At 47.9% G+C, this 18,291-nt stretch overlaps 1 pseudogene; it reads left to right on the top strand.

Moving 5' to 3' along the window:
* The first annotated feature begins 522 nt into the window (after nt 1–522).
* On the top strand, nt 523–14,681 carry LOC144160625 (uncharacterized; annotated as a pseudogene).
* The last annotated feature ends 3,610 nt before the right edge of the window (nt 14,682–18,291 follow it).

Here is an 18,291-nt window from a genome sequence, read left to right as displayed (position 1 = left end):
TTCCGGTCCCGTATCTGTTCTTTTTGTAGACGTTTGGCAGCCATGTCTGTCGACATAGAGCATGTGCAACTGTTGCCTTGGCCTTCCAACCAGGCATATTTTCAGGTGTTGAAGACGACAGCCGCAAAATTCACGGTGTTGTGTTGCATTTGGAAAAAAGAGTACTCTAGTAGTAAGACATCATCGTAACATCTGCTGAAGCATCTAGAGGTAAGTTTCATCTTCATAGGGATGCGGCCTTTGGGTTTTGCATGTCTATTTTATTAAACGTTGTCACGTAACAGTTGGAAGTCGACGATTAGGGCAGCTACGGGTATGTGCCGTTTGGGCTTACCTTTAGAAGAGGACGAAGGGCTTCCAGCTACCGGTCTCTGTGCACTCTCGCTGGCATTGCTAAGCATTGTAATTTCAATCAATACACGGTATTTGCGTGCTTCTGCCTCGTAACATATTGGTGGAGGTTGTGGGATTTTCCCACTTACCACGAAACTCTGCAGTGGTGATCAAATTCCGCCATCCGGGATGCCTAACCGCACCGACCCTCCTTCAGGCGCTGCCATTCCCCCCATCACCGGGTCTAACCCTCGAGAACTTAGAATGTTTATCGGCAACGATGGAGTCGACACTGTTGAGTGGATCCGTATGTTCCAGCGGGCCAGCCCACTTAACAGGTGGGATCTCACAGTAATGTTGGCCAATGCTGCGTGTTGCTTGAAAGGCACAGCACTGACATGGTACGACACCAACGAAGAGACATTCGCCAACTGGGACGTCTTCGAGGAGAAGCTACGGGCAGCATTTGGAAACACTCCTCACCCTCAGCTTGCCACCAAGAACGACGTCACGTCTCGTGTCCAGAGTTCAACCAAATCGTACAGTGCATATATTCACGACGTACTTGCTCTGTGCGTCAAGATTGACCGGGCAATGCCTGAGGAAGAAAAAGTTGGTCATAAGTTAAAAGGCATTGCGGACGACACTTTCAATTTACTAGTTGTCAAGAACAGCTCAAACTTGGACGACATCATTGCAGAGTGCCGACGCTTGGCGCAAGCCGAAAGCGCCGTTTTGCCAAAAACGTCGTCCACCTTCTAAATACGGCTGCTACTTCGTCCTGCGACAATGTGCTTCTTCGCCCACGCGATGTCGCCCCAACTGCACCACCTGAGAACTTGAGGCCATGTCGCCAGCTTCGCTCACAACACCAAGCGGGACAGCCCATCCATTTCTTTTATTCAAGCTCTCGTCTGCCAAGAACTTGGCAACTTGGGCCTTCGCCCGGTTTGCACCATGAATCGTCAAGACGTCTACCCGGTTGTACAAAGTCCCGCCCCCATCTAGTATACCACACCGCGTCGTTTCCGCAATCCGGCTGCGTGGCGCAACTTTGACGACCGTCCGATTTGCTTTTGTTGCCATCTTATCGGACACGTCTAGCGTTGCTGCCTTAATCGCCCTTACGACGCTGTCCGTACTTTGTACTACACTTCCCGGCGACCTGAGAATGCTCTCCGACGATTTTCACCCGATCGTGATACCAACAGTGCCGACGCCCCTGCTTCGTTCACCAGACTTAGCCGTTCGTCCTGGCCTCATCGTCGCCAGTCCCTGTACACCGAAGCTCGCCGTCCGACGTCGCCGTCCCACCCCGGCCGCCTCTTCCCGAAAAACTAGATCATGCAGCTCTCAGAGGTGATGCTGCATCGATGACCACGACTGAAAATCCGCTGCCCGCTTTGCCTGCACCTTGCAATGTTCTTGATGTACTCGTTTATGGAGTTCCTGTCCAGGCGGTAATTAACACGGGCGCGAACCTACCTGTGATAAGTGCGAACCTTTGCAGCCGACTCAAGAAAATGCTCACTCCTGCCTCATCCAGTGTTCTTCGTATTGCTCATGGAACTTCCCCTACCGTTGTCGGTATGTGTACTACTCGCGTCAACATCGCCGATGACCCAGTCCCCGCTTTGTTTACTGTTTTGCCCCACTGCCCCCATGACGTCATTCTGGGCCTGGATTTTTTTTTCTCATCATTCTGTGCTTATCGACTGTTCGGAAGGTGCCATCAGCTTCGATCTACCTTGCCCCGAAAGTGTGCCCGAGGAAGTGCAATTTCGCTTACATTCGACGGAGTTCATTCGTCTCACCCCACGAACTGCTACTAATGTCCTGCTTTCTACATCGCCTCCTGTTCCCGACGGTAACTACTTCCTTGCCCCACAAACTGACGCTCTAATCAGCCGAGACGTGGCCGTCCCGCACTCCGTGGTGCGTGTTTGCAACAACCGCACTACTCTACCTTTGCTTAATTTTCGCTCTTGTCTGCAAAGTATTCCCGGTGGCATGACCATCGCGATGGCTCACCCATTTGACTAGTGCGACCTCTTGACCCTACCGTCTGCCTCGCCCGCATCCGCTGCCAGTTCCTGCACTTTCACCGAAAAATGCATTCAGGGCAATGATTGCACCCGATTTCTCGCACGAGAATAATGCAGCCCTTTATAGCCTCCTGCTCTCTTAGAGCGACATTTTTGACTTTGGCACTCGCCCTCTCGCTCAGACAAGTGTGGTTAAGCACCGTATTCACACGGGTGACGCCCTCCCGATCCACCTCAGGCCATACCACGTATCCGCCACTGAACGTCGAATAATAAAAGACGGAGTCGACAAAATGCTCGCTAAGGACATCATCGAGCCCTCTTGCAGCCCTTGGGCGTCACCGGTAGTACTGGTTAAAAAGAAGGACAAGAGGTGGAGATTTTGCGTCCATTACCGTCACTTGAACCAAATAACAAAAAAGAACGTGCACCCTCTTCCCCGAATTGACGACGCCCTGATTGCCTCCACGGAGCAAACTATTTTTCTTCCATCGACCCACGTTCCGGTTATTGGCAAATCGCCGTGGATGAAATGCACCGAGAAAAAACTGCCTTTATTACACCGGATGGTCTCTACAAATTTAAGGTAATGCCTCTCAGCCTATGTAACGCGCTTGCCACGTTCAAAAGAATGATGGACGCTCTCCTTCAGGGCCTTAAATGGACCACCTGCTTGTGCTACCTCGTAGACGTCATCGTTTTCTCTCCGACCTTTGGAACGCATTTATAACGTTTATCCGCGGTCCTGTCTGTTTTCCGTCACCCAGGTCTACAATTGAATTCATCCCAACGCCGGTTCGCCCAACTTCAACTTCAAATTCTTGGTCACGTCTTGGATGCCCGCGGCGTGCAGCCCAATCCAGCCAAAATACACACAGTCAAAAACATTTCCCAACCTTACACCGCAAAAGATGTCAGAAGCTTTCTTGGGCTATGCTCCTACTTCCACCGCTTCATACAAAATTTCGCCCATATTGCCAGGCTTTTAACCGACCTCCTCAAGAAAGACGTTCTATTCACGTGGGAATCTGCACAAGCTGAAGCCTTTTCCACGACTATTGATAGGCTTACTACCACTGCTATTCTAGCCCACTTTGACATTTCTGTTCCAACCGAACTACGCACTGACGCCAATTTTCACGACATAGGAGCGGTCTTAGTGCAGCACCAGTCTGGGGAAGTCCGCATGATCGCCTAAGGCAGCCGCCTCCTTTCGGTCACCGAGCGCAACTATTCCATAAACGAACGCGAGTGTCTCGCTCTCTTGTGGGCAGTGGTGAAGTTCCGACCATATATTTTTTGGCCGTTCGTTTTCTGTGGTCACAGATCACCACGCCCTGTGCTGGCGGCAATCACTAAAAGATCCTATGTGCCGCCTTGGCCGCTGGGCTTTGCGTTTGCAAAAATACTCGGTTTTAGTAGTCTACAAATCGGGACGGTTGCACCGTGATGCCGACTGTTTATTGCGTTACCCCATGTATCCTCAGACATAGCTTGGAATGACACACAGGTCTGCATTTTTTACATCTCCGCACTGCTGAAAATCGGTGCGGAACAATACAGGGACGCTTTCCTCTAATCAATTTTCGATCGCCCCCGTAAAAATTGCCCTAATCGAACTTCCAGGAATTACGTACAGCAGGACGGCCTCTTATACCATCACAACTTTCAAAACGATTGCCCACAACTGTTGCCTGTCATACCCCCTCATTTGCGCTCCACCGTCCTTGAAGAACTTCGTGACCATCCACTTTCTGGTCACCTTGGCGCTACGCGCACATATGCTCGCGCACGCCGCCGTTTCGTTTTGCCTGGCTTGTACCGTTCGGTCAAGAAGTATGTTCAAGCTTGTGACCAGTGCCAACGGCGATAGGTTTCCTGCAAATTGCCTGCGGGACTCCTTCAGCCCCTTCCTACCCCTCACGAACCCTTCGCCCGCGTCGGTCTTGACCTCCTGGGGCCTTTTCCTGAATCCACTTCTGGCAATAAGTGGGTTGCCGTTGCAACAGATTGTGCAACACGCTACGCTAAAACACGGGCCCTACCCACTAGCTGCGCAACTGACGTCGCTGACTTCTTCCTTTACGGCATCAACCTGCATCATGGAGCACCTCGACAGCTCTTGACCGATCGGGTCCGCTATTTCCTCTATAAGGTCACTGCCGACATGCTTCATTCCTGTTCCACTAAGCATAAATTTACTACCACTTACCACCCTCAAACGAACGGCCTCACGGAGCCACTAAACCGCACGCTGCTCAAAATGCTTTCTATGTACGTTTCCTCCAACCACCGGGATTGGGATTCCGCCTTGCCATTTGTAACCTTCTCGTGCAATTCCTCCCGTCATTAAACAGCTGGTTACTCCCCTTTCTACTTGCCCTTCGGCAAGGAACCCGCTTTAACCTTGGATACCCTTGTCTCGCCTGCCTTAACTCCTCCCAGTCTGTACGTCAGCGACGCCATCGCACAGGCTGATCTCGCTCGTCAGATCGCTCGCACACGCCTCACTTCGTCACAAGCATTGCAGAAGTCCCTCTATGATCAGCCCCACGTCAATGTCCAGTTCCATCCAAGTTCATTGGTGCTACGGTAGTCACCCCTGTGTCATGTAGGACTTTATACCAAACTACTTTCTCCTTACACCGGCCCTTATCGCGTGTTGCGCCGCGTCATCGATGTCCCGTACCAAATCACGCCGTACCCGTCTTCCTCTGCCCGGACTCCCGCGGAACTTGATCACGTGGCCCGGCTCAAGCCTTACCACCCCAACATCTAAACGGTGCGTCTCCAGACGCAATGGCGGCGTCTTTCCGCCGGAGGGATTCCGTCACGAAAAAGTTGGAAGAAGACGGTGAGCGCAGCTACGGCTATGTGCCGCTTGGGCTGAACTTTATAAGAGGACGATGGGCTTCCAGCTACCGGTCTCTGTACTCACTGGCTGGCATTCCTAATCATTGTAATTTCAATCAATACACTGTATTTGCGTGCTTCTGCCTCGTAACAATATTTTGAACTATGCAGACCCAGGTGAAACTAGTGTATATATGTTTACGTTCGTTTCCAGCATAAACACACCCCACTATCTTGAAGGAATTTGACTCAAAAAAGAGGATAGCCGAGCAATGTCTCACCACGGAGGAGAAGAAGAGGCACGCCGACGGAAAATTGACGCAGACACTGAAGTACTCTCTCGCAGCAGCGAGTCGAACTAAGGCCCCGTCACAAAGTCGCATAGACATGCTGATAGCCGATTTCCTGGTCGCTGATATGCAGTATTTTTTGGTCGTTCAAAGTGAACAGTTGCGGTGTTTGATTAACGCGATGCAACCATCGGCAGCAGTGATGAACAGGAAGTCGCTGGTCAATCAAATTGACATGCTCTACAAAGAGCACAAAGCGTCCCCCATCGCTCCATTGGAGAAAGCATGAACGGCCTGCTGCACAGCTTACTGCTGGACAGCCTCAAACAGGTGTGTCTTACGACATATTAGCAAAACTGTATCTCTTCGCGGAATTTCTGGAACGTAGAGCCCGCAAAACCAAAGTAGTTTATAGTATATTTCCTTGGCCACTCCAGCAATATATGTAGGAAGGATAAAGAAAAAGCAATAAATTACGTGTTGACAATAAACATGCGAGAAAGCATAACATGTGTCGTGTGTTGCTCGGCATTATTACGTTTCGTCAAAAAAAGAAAAAAAGAAAAGACCCCTTGGAATATAAATAAATTAATAATTGCCGCAGATCTGGCATGAACGTTGTTCATTAGAAAACGTAAAATAGAATATCATTGTTCACCCTCCTAACTAATTATGGTGGATTTAAATTATTTTGCTATGGCTTTTAAAATTACTAAATAACACTTCAGGGCAATCCAGCTGGGACGGTTAAGTCTGCGCATTGTGCGCGGTAATTGTGAACTTCCGGAAAACCGTTTCTTGCTCCTAATTGACTAGATTTGCTTGCTTTGAAGTCATATTACTTATTCTAAGTTTCTTTCTCATTTTCTATAGAAGCATTCTGGGTGTAGCGGTTCACTTCATAGATGAACAGTCTCTGGAAAGAATATCCGCAGAGTTCGTGTGCCAATGGCTCCCAAGCCGCCACACCTATGATGTCACTGCGACAGCGCTGCACGCAGTACTTGAGGAGTACAAGATACTGCATTAGACATGCGTCGTCATAACGTACACTAGTTCAAACTTTGTGAAGCCTTTAGGTTAGTTACGGGGCCGCTCCAGTTTTAATAGAATTGTCTACACTGAAGCTCAAAAATTTTATATTTTGGTTCCTCTCAAATAAACTAAATTAAGCCGCAGTATAAACGTTAAACGTTACTTGAGTAATGCTTCTTTATGATCGCAATAAACAATTGAGCTTCGCATGCATTACTTACAAACCCCGCTGACTGTAGGAACTTTCACCGGAAACTTTTCGTCACACTGATATTTTGCGTACTTAGGTTGAATTTCTAACTGTACTATAACGGCCAAGCCTACATTGCCTTTTTAATATTTTGTATGGTCCCACATTAAAACACAGAAGGGTTCTATAGGAGTTCGTCTTTTTTTTGGACAAAGATCCGAGATTAGTTAGGGCGACACGCGACGCAGGTATGTGCAATACGCTAGCGTCACTCATTGTGTCGAACAGCATCCGTTTAATTTTAGGAGTTGTGATTTATTATGGTACTTTTCATCTAAAGCCTATTATTGTGTTATAATAGATAATTTTTATGTTGAAATTGCACCACAAATGTATGTCTGCCAGGGTAGTCGTCCTGTTTTTCTTCCATTTTCAAGCGAACCTTTATCATTGGCACTGATGGTGTCTGTAACGTGAACTTGCCGGGTGAAGGGACGCACATGCGTGCGTACAAAAGATTTTCTGTTTTTGTATGTAACTTCCCCCTCGAAGTAAATCTCCCCAGCAATACCTTTCATTGTTCCTGTAACCTTTCTCAACACAGCTTTTCTCAAGTCCTGGAGGATACCAATCTTTCATTGGCAGCGGCAGTCCATCCCTAGTTCAAGCTACCCTGGATGGTAGAAGAGCCAAGAGTGGCAACATTTCACCTTCTCGAGGACGAGTGCCGTGCGGTGGAAGTATCTTCGAGTGAAAATCCAGCAACTGTTGAGAGAAGCGACGAAGACGACGAATTCGTCCACCGAGATACAACACTTGGTAAACGATCCAGGAACAAGTCTGAGCGAGCTGTCGAAGCTGCCTAAGATAAAGATCTTTATACAGAGATTCTTCATACAGGATACAGGTATAGAGGGACCTTCATACGGGAATTCTATCCAGCGCAGCCGCTGAACGTCCTTTAGCAGAAGACATGACGTTTTTGCATCAAGCTCTCCGATTATAACTATAAAAAAAGACTTATTCTATGATACAATGATATTTCAAAGTAACTCTTTTAAAGCGACATTGCAGCAACAACAAATAAAGATCCCTATGATATACCTCCCGCAATAAGAAATTAAGCGTACACAACTACTGTTGGTTTGGGCTTGAGTGTGCATCATTTTAGGTTCCCTCGTGTAGGCTTTACTTTATTTACTACGCACGCAAGTACCTACGTACGTTTCTATTAAATGAGCCAAGTCTTGTTAGCTATTAATTTTGCTTTTTATTTTTCTTTATAGGCTTTATAGCTAGTAACAGAAAAGTAACCACGTTATTGTTTGCAGTAACTGTCACTGTAACTAGTTATTTTAGAAAATTTGTAGTTTTAACTCTAACAGAGTTAATTTTAGGTTAGGTAACTGTCTCTGTAAGACTTAACTGATTTTGTAACGTGCCGTTGACTGTTTATTTGCCTACAATTCGCGCTCCTGCTCATCCAGTTCATCGAATGCTTCAGCGTCAGGTAGCCTCCTCTTCAACCTACATGCTTACACATTTCAGTGACTTCTCTGGAACTCCTAAGCTCTGTGGGACAACTTCAGCTCTCGCATCGGGTTCTTTGTAGCTTTTAAATGCTGGAAGCACCTCACAGCATTGTGGGGTATACTCAGAAGCAAATGCAATGTTCTTGCTGGACCGCAAGATTGTTCATGCTGAGTAAACAATAGGTCCACAACCGTAAATTTTTTTTTCTTTACAGAAGGTACCGGTAAAGCTGTCGGCAAACGGTCTCTTGAGTTTCGAGCGGAGATTTTACCATGGTACAGTTTCCATGAACACCGGACGTGACCAATGCGAAGAAGAAGATGATGCTTCCTTACGCTTGTGTAATAGTTTCTAATCTTCCAGACTGAAAGCTTTTGTTCTGGCAATTTTGTCGGAAAACAATCAATGTTTTGGGTTGAATTAAGGTAGTCTTCGCGGAGCGTGTCCAGCTGTGTTTAATATGGGTCGTGCACATTTTGATACCTTCGTCAAGAACGAGCTTATTTTTATGCTGGTTGTCTGCTTACTGCACGGTTTTAGTGGTTTTTGACGGGGCCGCCTCGCTCCCTTCTTGCACGGGGAGAAGTGATAAGCAAGGGTTGCTCAGCTTTTCCAACTTCAGTGAGATCACATTATTCGCATTTGCGAGTGGATGTACCCCGTCGCGCAAATTATCTGATCGGAGCTTGCTGGTTTTGAGAAGCTAACCACGATTAACCATCCATTAGGTTATATTGGAGGCTAAACTTATATTGGAGGCTAAACCTATTATTTGTCTTCCTCCATATCACCTGTTTTGTAGTCTGCCTAATTTCTCTCCCTCTATTTTTCCTAATTTCCAGAGGAACAACTTCGTGATCATCAAGCGTGCTGTAAGTTTGTATGCTCAGCAGTACCTTGTTGGTTGCCGCAACGTGCATTTCTTTCCTCTCAGCCTCGTTTTCAGCATTCCGAAATGACAAATATTGCCATGCGACGACTTTTTCATCTACGAAAACTTGCGACACGTTGCTGGAAAAATTACTCTCGATCGTAACATCGTCCTCTCGTACTCTCATAGTGCGGAAACAGACGTGCGCTCGGAATAACTTATTTGCTAGTTATCTTGACTTGGTCGCAATGAATTACGTTGTCGGGAGACATTGCGAGCGACGTCATCACGACAACTCACGAGGTCCATTTGGATGAGGCGACGTGGTAGGAGAGCCGTTTCGCCGGAGAGAAGTGCCATCGCGAGTACCTTTTATGCCGGGTGACCGCCGGTTGCTAACGTCTATTGCAGCGAACTGACAGCCTCATAAATGATGTCCTGGAATCGCTTCACGTCGTAATATTGATGTCGAAACTGGTCTCCTTCGGCGATCCTACCTTTTCTTTTTATAAGACTTAGAAGTGCGGCGTCTTTCGGTTAGACCTTTTCGATTGCCTCCAGCTTGTGACAGACAGACGGTCAGACGGCCAGACGAAGGGTGGCTTCCGTAAGTAACCTCGAAATAATAGCGCGAAACTCCTAGCGCAACAATCCTAGGGCACTCAGGTAATCACTAGACTATTACTGGGGACACGTAGAGATTATCAGAGCGTGGTACTCTGTGTTTGCGTTGCGTGCGATCGTGCGTTGAAGGTTGTGGTCGGTCGATGGTGGGGGGTTATGGCCAGTACGAACAGCCGCTGGCTGAGGGCGATGACAGGCAATGAATAGCTGGCAACAGCGGTGGTGGTGATGGTTTGTGGCAATCGCAAACAAAATTAATTGTACTGGAGTCATTTTTGAACTCTACAAGGAGCTCATCTTCCTACAACAGGTTGCGGGGGAAGGGAAGTAATGGGTAATGAAAGGATTAGGCAGGGAGAGATGAAGACAAACAGAAATATCAATAAAGGAATAATTAGAGACAGAGCTGTTAGTTTGGGCACATAGTTTGGGCCAACAACAATAAAGTGAGGGCTACAGCCGCTGCGTGAGGCCAGTCGTCTCCAGGTTAGGCAACAGTCATGCGCAGACTTCCCATTGAGTTGTCACGGGACCCTCTGCGAAGAGAAGTTTCTCCATGTCGCGCTAGGGAGGCCTTGATGCTTGTGTGCTCGGTACAGATCACCGCTCAGCGCCGCGTGATGGGGTTAGAAGCACTTGATTTCCTCCAGCGTGTCTGGTTCTGAGCAGTCCGACATTTTGGGGCATTCTCGGGCCAATGTCGGTGCAGGTGCTCCACCACATTGCGTAAGTCCAGCGGTATGCCGAGCAGAAGGCAGCAGCTTCTCTCTGCTGATACATGCATGCCAAGGCTACAGCACCAGTTCACTCCCAAGCTGAGGGTAGGATTGTATCGCCTGTACAATGCTAGTTATGACGATGTGGGCCTCGTCTAATATTGTGATGTCTCGAAAATCTCCGGCTCCCTTCTGGTGGCCCACCCCCTGGGTCGCGTGACGGCGTCGTCCTGGCCCCAGATGCCAGTGTTGATGGGCAGCCAGTGGAGTAGCAGGTCGGAGCCTCGGCGAGCCACGATATGCAGCTTGGCGGCAAGGGGCGCTCTACATTGCCGCTTCTCTTGCTGTGCTTCTCGTCCAGGTGCAGCCGCAGCAGGTCATACATGGAGTATATGAATGTGACAACCCAGGGTGGCCTGGGATACTCCTCTTAAAGAGGATGTCAGCAGCCAGGTGGAACTCGAGTAGATTTGGAAGGTTGGTAGGGGTGGGCATGCTTATTCAACTCGGAGCCCATTGGAACAGAGGAAATGAAAACTGCGAAGAACATATGTGGGTTAAGGGCACGATAGCCGGAAGAGAAACGCTGTTATCAGTCACCTATCTGTGGTCAGGTGATGACAGGGAGGTTATAGAAAAGAATAAAACACTGGTAGTTAGCATTAGGCAGTATCTCGACCAGTTAAGACAATCGGGAGAAGTGGTTATAGTGGGAGACATGAATGCCCCATTGAGGACCTGGACGGATACACAGACAGCAATGGCAAACTCCAACTAGATATGTGTGAAGAACATATTCTCATTTTTGTAAACAGAGAGAATAAATGAGAGGGACAAATCAATTGGGAATAAGGGGAAAACCAGTCCCGTAGACTACAGACTCCTTTCAGAAGGAGTGTATGAAAAGTTGAGTTTTATGAAAACAGATGAAATAGGTGCTGACAGCTTAGGAAGTGAGCATAAACGATAACATTGACTTTTGGGAAATTTAAGGCCAAACCAGAAAACGGTAGTACATGACTTGAAAATAAACGATGAGCAAATAGCTATTATTGCCCAAAGCCTGGAGACGGAAATCGATAGACACCCTACAAAATATTGGGAATACAGCGAACTGTTTGGTTTCATTCAAGGAAAGATAAGGAACGCGAGAGAACGCAACTACTGGAAAGGAAAAAGAAAACCTAGAAGCTGGTGGAACAAGGAAATCAAGCTGAGAAGAACTTCTTGCTGGGCTAGTTGGTGTTGGTGAATAGATGCCATGATTTGAAGCGCAACAAAAACACACGGACGAAGAACAGTGTAGACGGGACAGGCGCGATTCACTGTTCTTCGTCCGTGTGTTTTTGTTGCGCTTCAAATCATGGCATCTATTCAAGGAAATCAAGGAAGCTATAACACAAAGGCAGCATGCCTCGAAATAGCACAGGGAGCCCAAGCAAGTGGGAATGCAAACAGAAGAAATAACTTTGCAGCAGAACTGGCACCGCTTCAGCTGGAAGGGCAAAACCTTGTACTGCAAAAACGTAAACGAGAAAGTGAGCGATGGGTCTCGAATATACGGGCAAAGGATAAATGCGCGGCCGAGAAAGTTTTGGAATCATGTAAAGGAACTAAGCAAAAATACCAAAGAAGTACAACATCATGTCATAAACGGCGAAGGCCAGTTACTAAAGGGGGAAGAAGTGGTATGTCACAAACGCTCAAGTGCGTACAGATAGAGAGCTAAAGTTCGAAAATTTAATTTGGAAAACAAGCCGAAGGAAATGTTCCAGCTAATATGGCCACAGGGACGGATGAAATTTCCATACGGCTGGTCAAAGTACTGGGTCCAAAAAGCAAGGCACAAATGATTCGAGCAATCGAAAAAGTGATAAAAACTAAGCAAGTACCGGACAATTGGCGTAAGAGCAGGATGAAAATGACATATAAAAATAAAGGAGACAGAGCTTATGCCAATTCGTCCATGCATATTACAGTTACCTCAGTGGCATAAAGGCTGGCAACGCCAGCTATAAAAGCGGAACTACAGCCGTGTATACAGGGGAACTACAAAATGGTTTCACACGAGACAGACTCTTAGAGGAGAATTTGTTTGTCCTAATCCAATGCCTAGAGGTGTCAATGGCTAAGGAGTGACCACTAAGGAAAGTACTTCTAATGAGCATACGTCAGCTGGAGAAATTAGGCCAGGATTCTATATGCTGTTATACGGACTTTAAAATAAGAGCGAGGTGCAAATTACCTGGGAGGACCAAAAGTGCATGAAACTGGTAGTCGCAAATAGAGGTGTAAAGGAAGGTTGTCTTCTGTCGCCATTGCTGTTCATGCTGTACATGGCTAGACTAGAAGGAAAGCCTAAAAGCTGTAAAATAGGTTTCGAATTAAGTTATAGCCGCATTGGACAGGAAGTGGAAACACATACCCCGAGGCTGATATATGCAGATGACAGAGCACTACTAGCAGATAGCAAAGAGTGTCTGCAACAGCTCACAGATATCTGCGGGGAAGAAGCCACTGAACAAGGGGTCAGAGTTTAGCACAGCAATGTCGGGAGTTTTAGTTTTAATGACAATGCCCGTAACACATTGGTATTTGTTCAAAAGGCAGCAATGCCGTGGCTAACGAAATACAAATGTCTGGGCATATGGTTAAACGAAGGTCAGGCGTATCTAAAAACTCATGACGAGCATTTAAGAATGAAAGGCAGAAGAAACGCCTTTCATCAAACACATAGCACTGTGGGGATATAACAGATATAGAGTAGTGAGTGGAATCTGGAAGGGAGTAATGGTACCAGCGCTCACCTTTTCAAACGCAGTGTGTGTGTCAAACGAGACATTTATTAGGGGCTAGATGTAAACCATAGAGTCGTAGCTCGATTGGCATTAGGAGCACATGGTAAAACAACAAATGAGGCAGTGCAGGGAGACAAGGGATGGGCATACTTCGAAGCGAGAGAAGCACATAGCAAAATATGTTTTGAAGAACGATTTTGAAATATGGATGATCAGAGATGGGCGGCCAAAGTGTTACGGTATCTTTGCATGAAAAGCGTGGGCACAGAATGGAGGAAAAGAACCAGAAGGCTTGGGTCAAAGTATATAACACCAGGAAGTGCAGGGGACAGGACCAAGGCAATATAAAAGGAATTGAAAAAAAAAGAAACAACGACCGGGAAAAAAAGAATGGATCCGAAGAAGTCCTTAGATATCTACAGGATCGGGAAGCAAGAGCTCAAAAGGGAAAAAGTATTGGATATTACCAAATGGAGTGCATTGCTTTTTCAAGCCCCAGCGGATTGTTTGCAGATAAAAACGCTTAAGTACAGGAAGAACTATGTCTGTACAGGACAAACTATGCGCAGGCGGCGGAAATGAGCCAGAAACCATGCGACTTGTTGTAACGGAGTGCAAAAGTATCCGTCTAGTCCTCAGTGATGGAGCCATCTGGCTTCCGGAAGCCCTTGGCTTTAAGGTTAGTGCAAAAGTGAACTGCACAGCAGTTGAAGTGTATAAAAGAAGGTTAGAATGTTGGTGGGAAAAAAGCAGAGAACAATCTGGGAAGACATGCGAAGAACGAAGTCAGACAAGCACAAAAAATTCGTAAAAGTATTTGCTTTTTATTTTGATAACGTTTTTATTTTTTTTTGTATTTTTTGGAAAGATTATTGTACAGTGACGTTGCGAATAAGGCCGCTGTGCAACGCCCGCCCGATACAACGGGAAGCCACTAAGCATTATCTGGTGTGAAGGAGGTGAGGAAGGACAGGGGGCAGCTCTGGTTGGCTCCGAGCTCCAGCACTATGCACACAGACACTGTCTAACCCGTGCTGTGCTGGAAGAAACCATTCGCAAAGACATGCAGATAGCCACCGAGCTCACCCTCTAGCAGAACGCTGGCCAGGTGGCGGAGGCCTTGGGGCAGTGCGGTCTTGTTGCTGTCCAGAGAAGGTCAAGGCGATACGTTGCTACTCCCCGGTGGCTCGTGGTAGCGGCTCCGAGTGGGCTTGGTTCGGCATCTCGATGCACCCCTCCCAGATAGTGAGCAGCGCTCCATGTGCGAGTTCTGCCCGCTATAGAACCTCTGCAGGATGACAGCCAGAAGCGTGTGGTCAGCTGGTGTTCGACGTTCCGCAGCCTCGTCTGCGAGGCCCGCATCTTAATCAGCAAGGTGTCTCCCGGTGTGTGAATTCCCACCACCGGAGAGTCGGACGGGAGGCCGAGGCACACGCGGATGGCACGGATGTTTTAGCTTCAACTCGTTCTACAATCTAGGACCCAGGTGGGCGAGGGGAAGTGCATACAGCCCAGCTTGATTGTCCATGCCGTGTGGTGTCAATGCCATAGAACATCCATGGCATCTGATGATCGGTGTTGCCCGGCGAGTCCTGTATCCTCTAGGGTAGAGCAAAAGGGCCGGCGTTTTGTCCTCCATGAGCGGTTGTCACGGCGTTAGAGGAACGATCGAGTTGCCCCAGAGTCTGCTGGAAGAGTACCTTGACTGAATGGTAGTTGGCGGTGTGGCAGCAGTTTCATTCCGACATGTCGTCAGTGTAAACTGCCACCTCCACTGGGTGTCCCAAGCCCAGCGGCATGCAGTCTGGGATATGAGCTAGAAACATGGTGAATAGTAACGTGCTCAGCACAGTTCCATGTGATATCCCAGATGTGACGTCTCGAGGACTGCTTCTCAGCCGACCGAACGTGACCCGCAAAGTGACATTATGCAGGCACGCCCAGATGTAGCCTCAGAGGTACCATAAATGCCAATGCATTGCAAGGCCTCCAGGGTGGCCCCGTTGGCGACTAGGTTGAAAGCCGACTGCATTTTCCTGCAGTAGTAGGAAGGCCACCTCCTTGTCCTGGTGGGCCTCTTCCATCATGGAGATGACATCCACAGGGGGTCAGCGATGCACCGTTGCCACTCAAGCCAGCTTAACGCTCAGGAAAGATGCCGCTCTGGTCCACTATTCACTGAAAACAAGCCAGGACTGCACTCTCTATGATTTACCCACCAGCCGACGTAAGCGACACAGCGGGTGTACCTTTCCCTCCGTTTGGGTCTCACCGACATTGAGTTTTGGAGAGATGAGCCGACGAGCCAGAGTGACGAGAGGACACGCGCCTGCCAGACCCGATTGAACAGTCGCCGAAACGGCTCCAGCTTCGCAATGTACAAGTTCCACAGCCTCTTGTTTGTCGCCCTGTCGATACCAGGTGCGCTCAGCTGCTTGGGGAAAGAAATAAGGGGGCATGCAGCTAGCAGAGCGTGATGCCTTAAGAGTAGAGGGACACATGTTAGACTCTCGTCATGTTTCCCATGATACACCCCATCTGAAAGACATGGTCGCGTGGGGGCGGCTGTCGCTGCTGCAGGTAACGCCGCAGTACCTAGACGTGGGGTTTGAGTGCCCCGAGTAAGATCTGCACCAGGACCTCCTCCATGATACCCCGAGATATGGTGACGGCGAGCAGGGGTGCTGGCTTGTGATGGTAGGCCCCAGCAGGGCCTCAAATACACCCCAGGCTATGCCCGTATGTGAAGCAGGCTAATTTTATAAGGGAGGAACGTTAGTTCAGGCCAATTCTGCGAGAGCAAACAAGGTGAGTTGACGACGGACAAAAACAATGTGTATTATTATGACATATTCAGAAGAAAACAAAAAGAAAAATCTACACTAGTTAAAAAGTTCAGTTTCTACGAAAGGAAGCCTGAACGACAAAATATTTCGGGCTCACATGCAGGGACAATGCCTTCAGTGCTGTGGCTTGGTACGATGGTCGTTGGTGCTGTCATGGCACAGAGGGATACCGCAAGATGACGCGATGCTGTTGGCACTGCGCTTTCAGCTCTCTGGAGAAGGCTGTCGTGAGGACACTACAGAAACGGTATTGACAGTGTACAAGGCCAGGAGGGAAATGTGGCTCAGCTCTGAGTCTCCTGAGCGTTAGCTTCTAGCAGAGCAATCGCGAAGAGCTGCGTTTCTTCTGCCTGCAACTTTCCGGCTCTTCTTTCTCTTCCTTGTTTTCACCATGTGCACCTCGCCAGAATTGGCACAAGTATATTGTGCTCTTCAATTCTTTGAACCCCGAAAAAGCAGCTCTTCACACGTGCCAGCGTTAGAGGAAGTGTTTTCGAAAGAAACACTTCCGCTGAAAAGTCCGTCGGTGGTCACAGTGGAATCTCTACACAAGTTACAGGCACGGCACCACGTATCAAAACTAACATCACCACATTTTCACGCCGTATGGTATCCCTTCCAAAACACTGTAAACAATTATACCAAAAAAATACACCATCTTCCCGTAGGAAAAACCTGTGTAGTATGCGAGACAGCCATGGGGTCGACTAAAGTTCCTATCAGTTGTCAGTTCATCGCGTCCGTTGACGTTCAGCTTTGCGTGCCTTCGTTCTAACAGTAGCTTCTTGAAGTAGTTTGATTGAGTGGAGGACATAAGGCGCGTTCGTAGCACATGCTCCCGTCTCGGTTTATAGCTCAGTGGCAAGAGCGCCACGTGTCTCTCGTTGCGGCCAGAGTGTGGTGGGGTCTAAACCAGGCGCCGCCTAACTATTTCTTTTTGTATGAACTGGGCTGACGTCAGCCCAAACGCTGACGGAAGAGACGAGCATGCGCAGTAGAGTGCGGATGGTGGTCAAGAATGGGAAGGACACAGCCCCGCGCTAGAGATGCTCCGCATCTATAAAGCATACAAACAAATCTCAAATACCAGTATTTTTAACACAACAAGCTATACCTCCTGAGTCAATCTTACGCAAACACCCAATATAAGTCGTAACTAATAAATGCAAAATTATAAAGGCAAAGTCCAAAAAATAATAAATGCAAAATGCAAACCCGAGGAATACCACATACTTTATACAATAACCAACCATAAGAACAATAACTACTCCGCACAACCATCCTGCACTAAATACGAGTGGCCTTCATTCAAGGTTTCAAGGTTGCTCATGTAGCTCGTACACAATTACCAGAGTACCACCTTTGAATCTAAAATAGCACGATGTAGCAGTTTTCTTTACTAAAATAGTGTAAAATTTAGTTTCGTTCTCCTAGGCATCCCATTTCTAGCCAAGTAGAATACATATCTTCAATCCGGTTGGTTCCCACTTGCCTTGGTCCTCACCTTTTTCCGACGTGTCCACTGGTCTCCTTTCCCTACGTGTTTGGTTTGGCTTCTTCAAGGGATTCTGTAATTAGCAAGGGTGCTGCATGAAGAGTCCCGCAAGCATATCCTAAAAGACCGGTACCTTTTCATTGCACGAGCTGTTTTGCGGATGCGCGCTCTTTTCGCCCCAGTTACATGAGCTCTCACGAAATGCGCCACATCTCGAACCCCTAGAGTGCGCCAACTTTCTTGCGATAATGTGCTCGGTTTTACTGGAAACAATGTATCATATCTTGGACACTGTGGTCTAGCAACCGCTTTTTGCACAGGACCCCGTGCTTTTCCAGGACATCCCTGCCCGATTAATTTATTTGCGCCTCGCATCTGACACCGAAGCGTTACTACTGGAAGCGCATTCCCAACGGCCGGGATAGCTCGTCACACGGTTGTGAACCACTGAACTCACACGGCGCATTCAGAGTAGGCGTGCCAGGACGCAGCTCGTTTGCCTACATTCAGGACGGGCACCCTCTCGTGTTTGGAACTGGGCTTCCGCCTTTTCGGCTGGCCGTTCAAAATCCTTTTTTATTTTTTTTCGCGTGCCCTTACCGCAGCTGGCGACCCACCTAAATTCTCTCTCACGTGCCTGGAGTTCGTTCTCTTCTTTTGTG

This window comes from Haemaphysalis longicornis, unplaced genomic scaffold, assembly GCF_048455015.1.
Source record: "Haemaphysalis longicornis isolate Haplotype H1 unplaced genomic scaffold, Haemaphysalis longicornis Haplotype H1 scaffold_11, whole genome shotgun sequence".
NCBI lineage: Eukaryota > Metazoa > Arthropoda > Arachnida > Ixodida > Ixodidae > Haemaphysalis > Haemaphysalis longicornis.
This window is presented reverse-complemented; position numbering and strand designations above follow the sequence as displayed.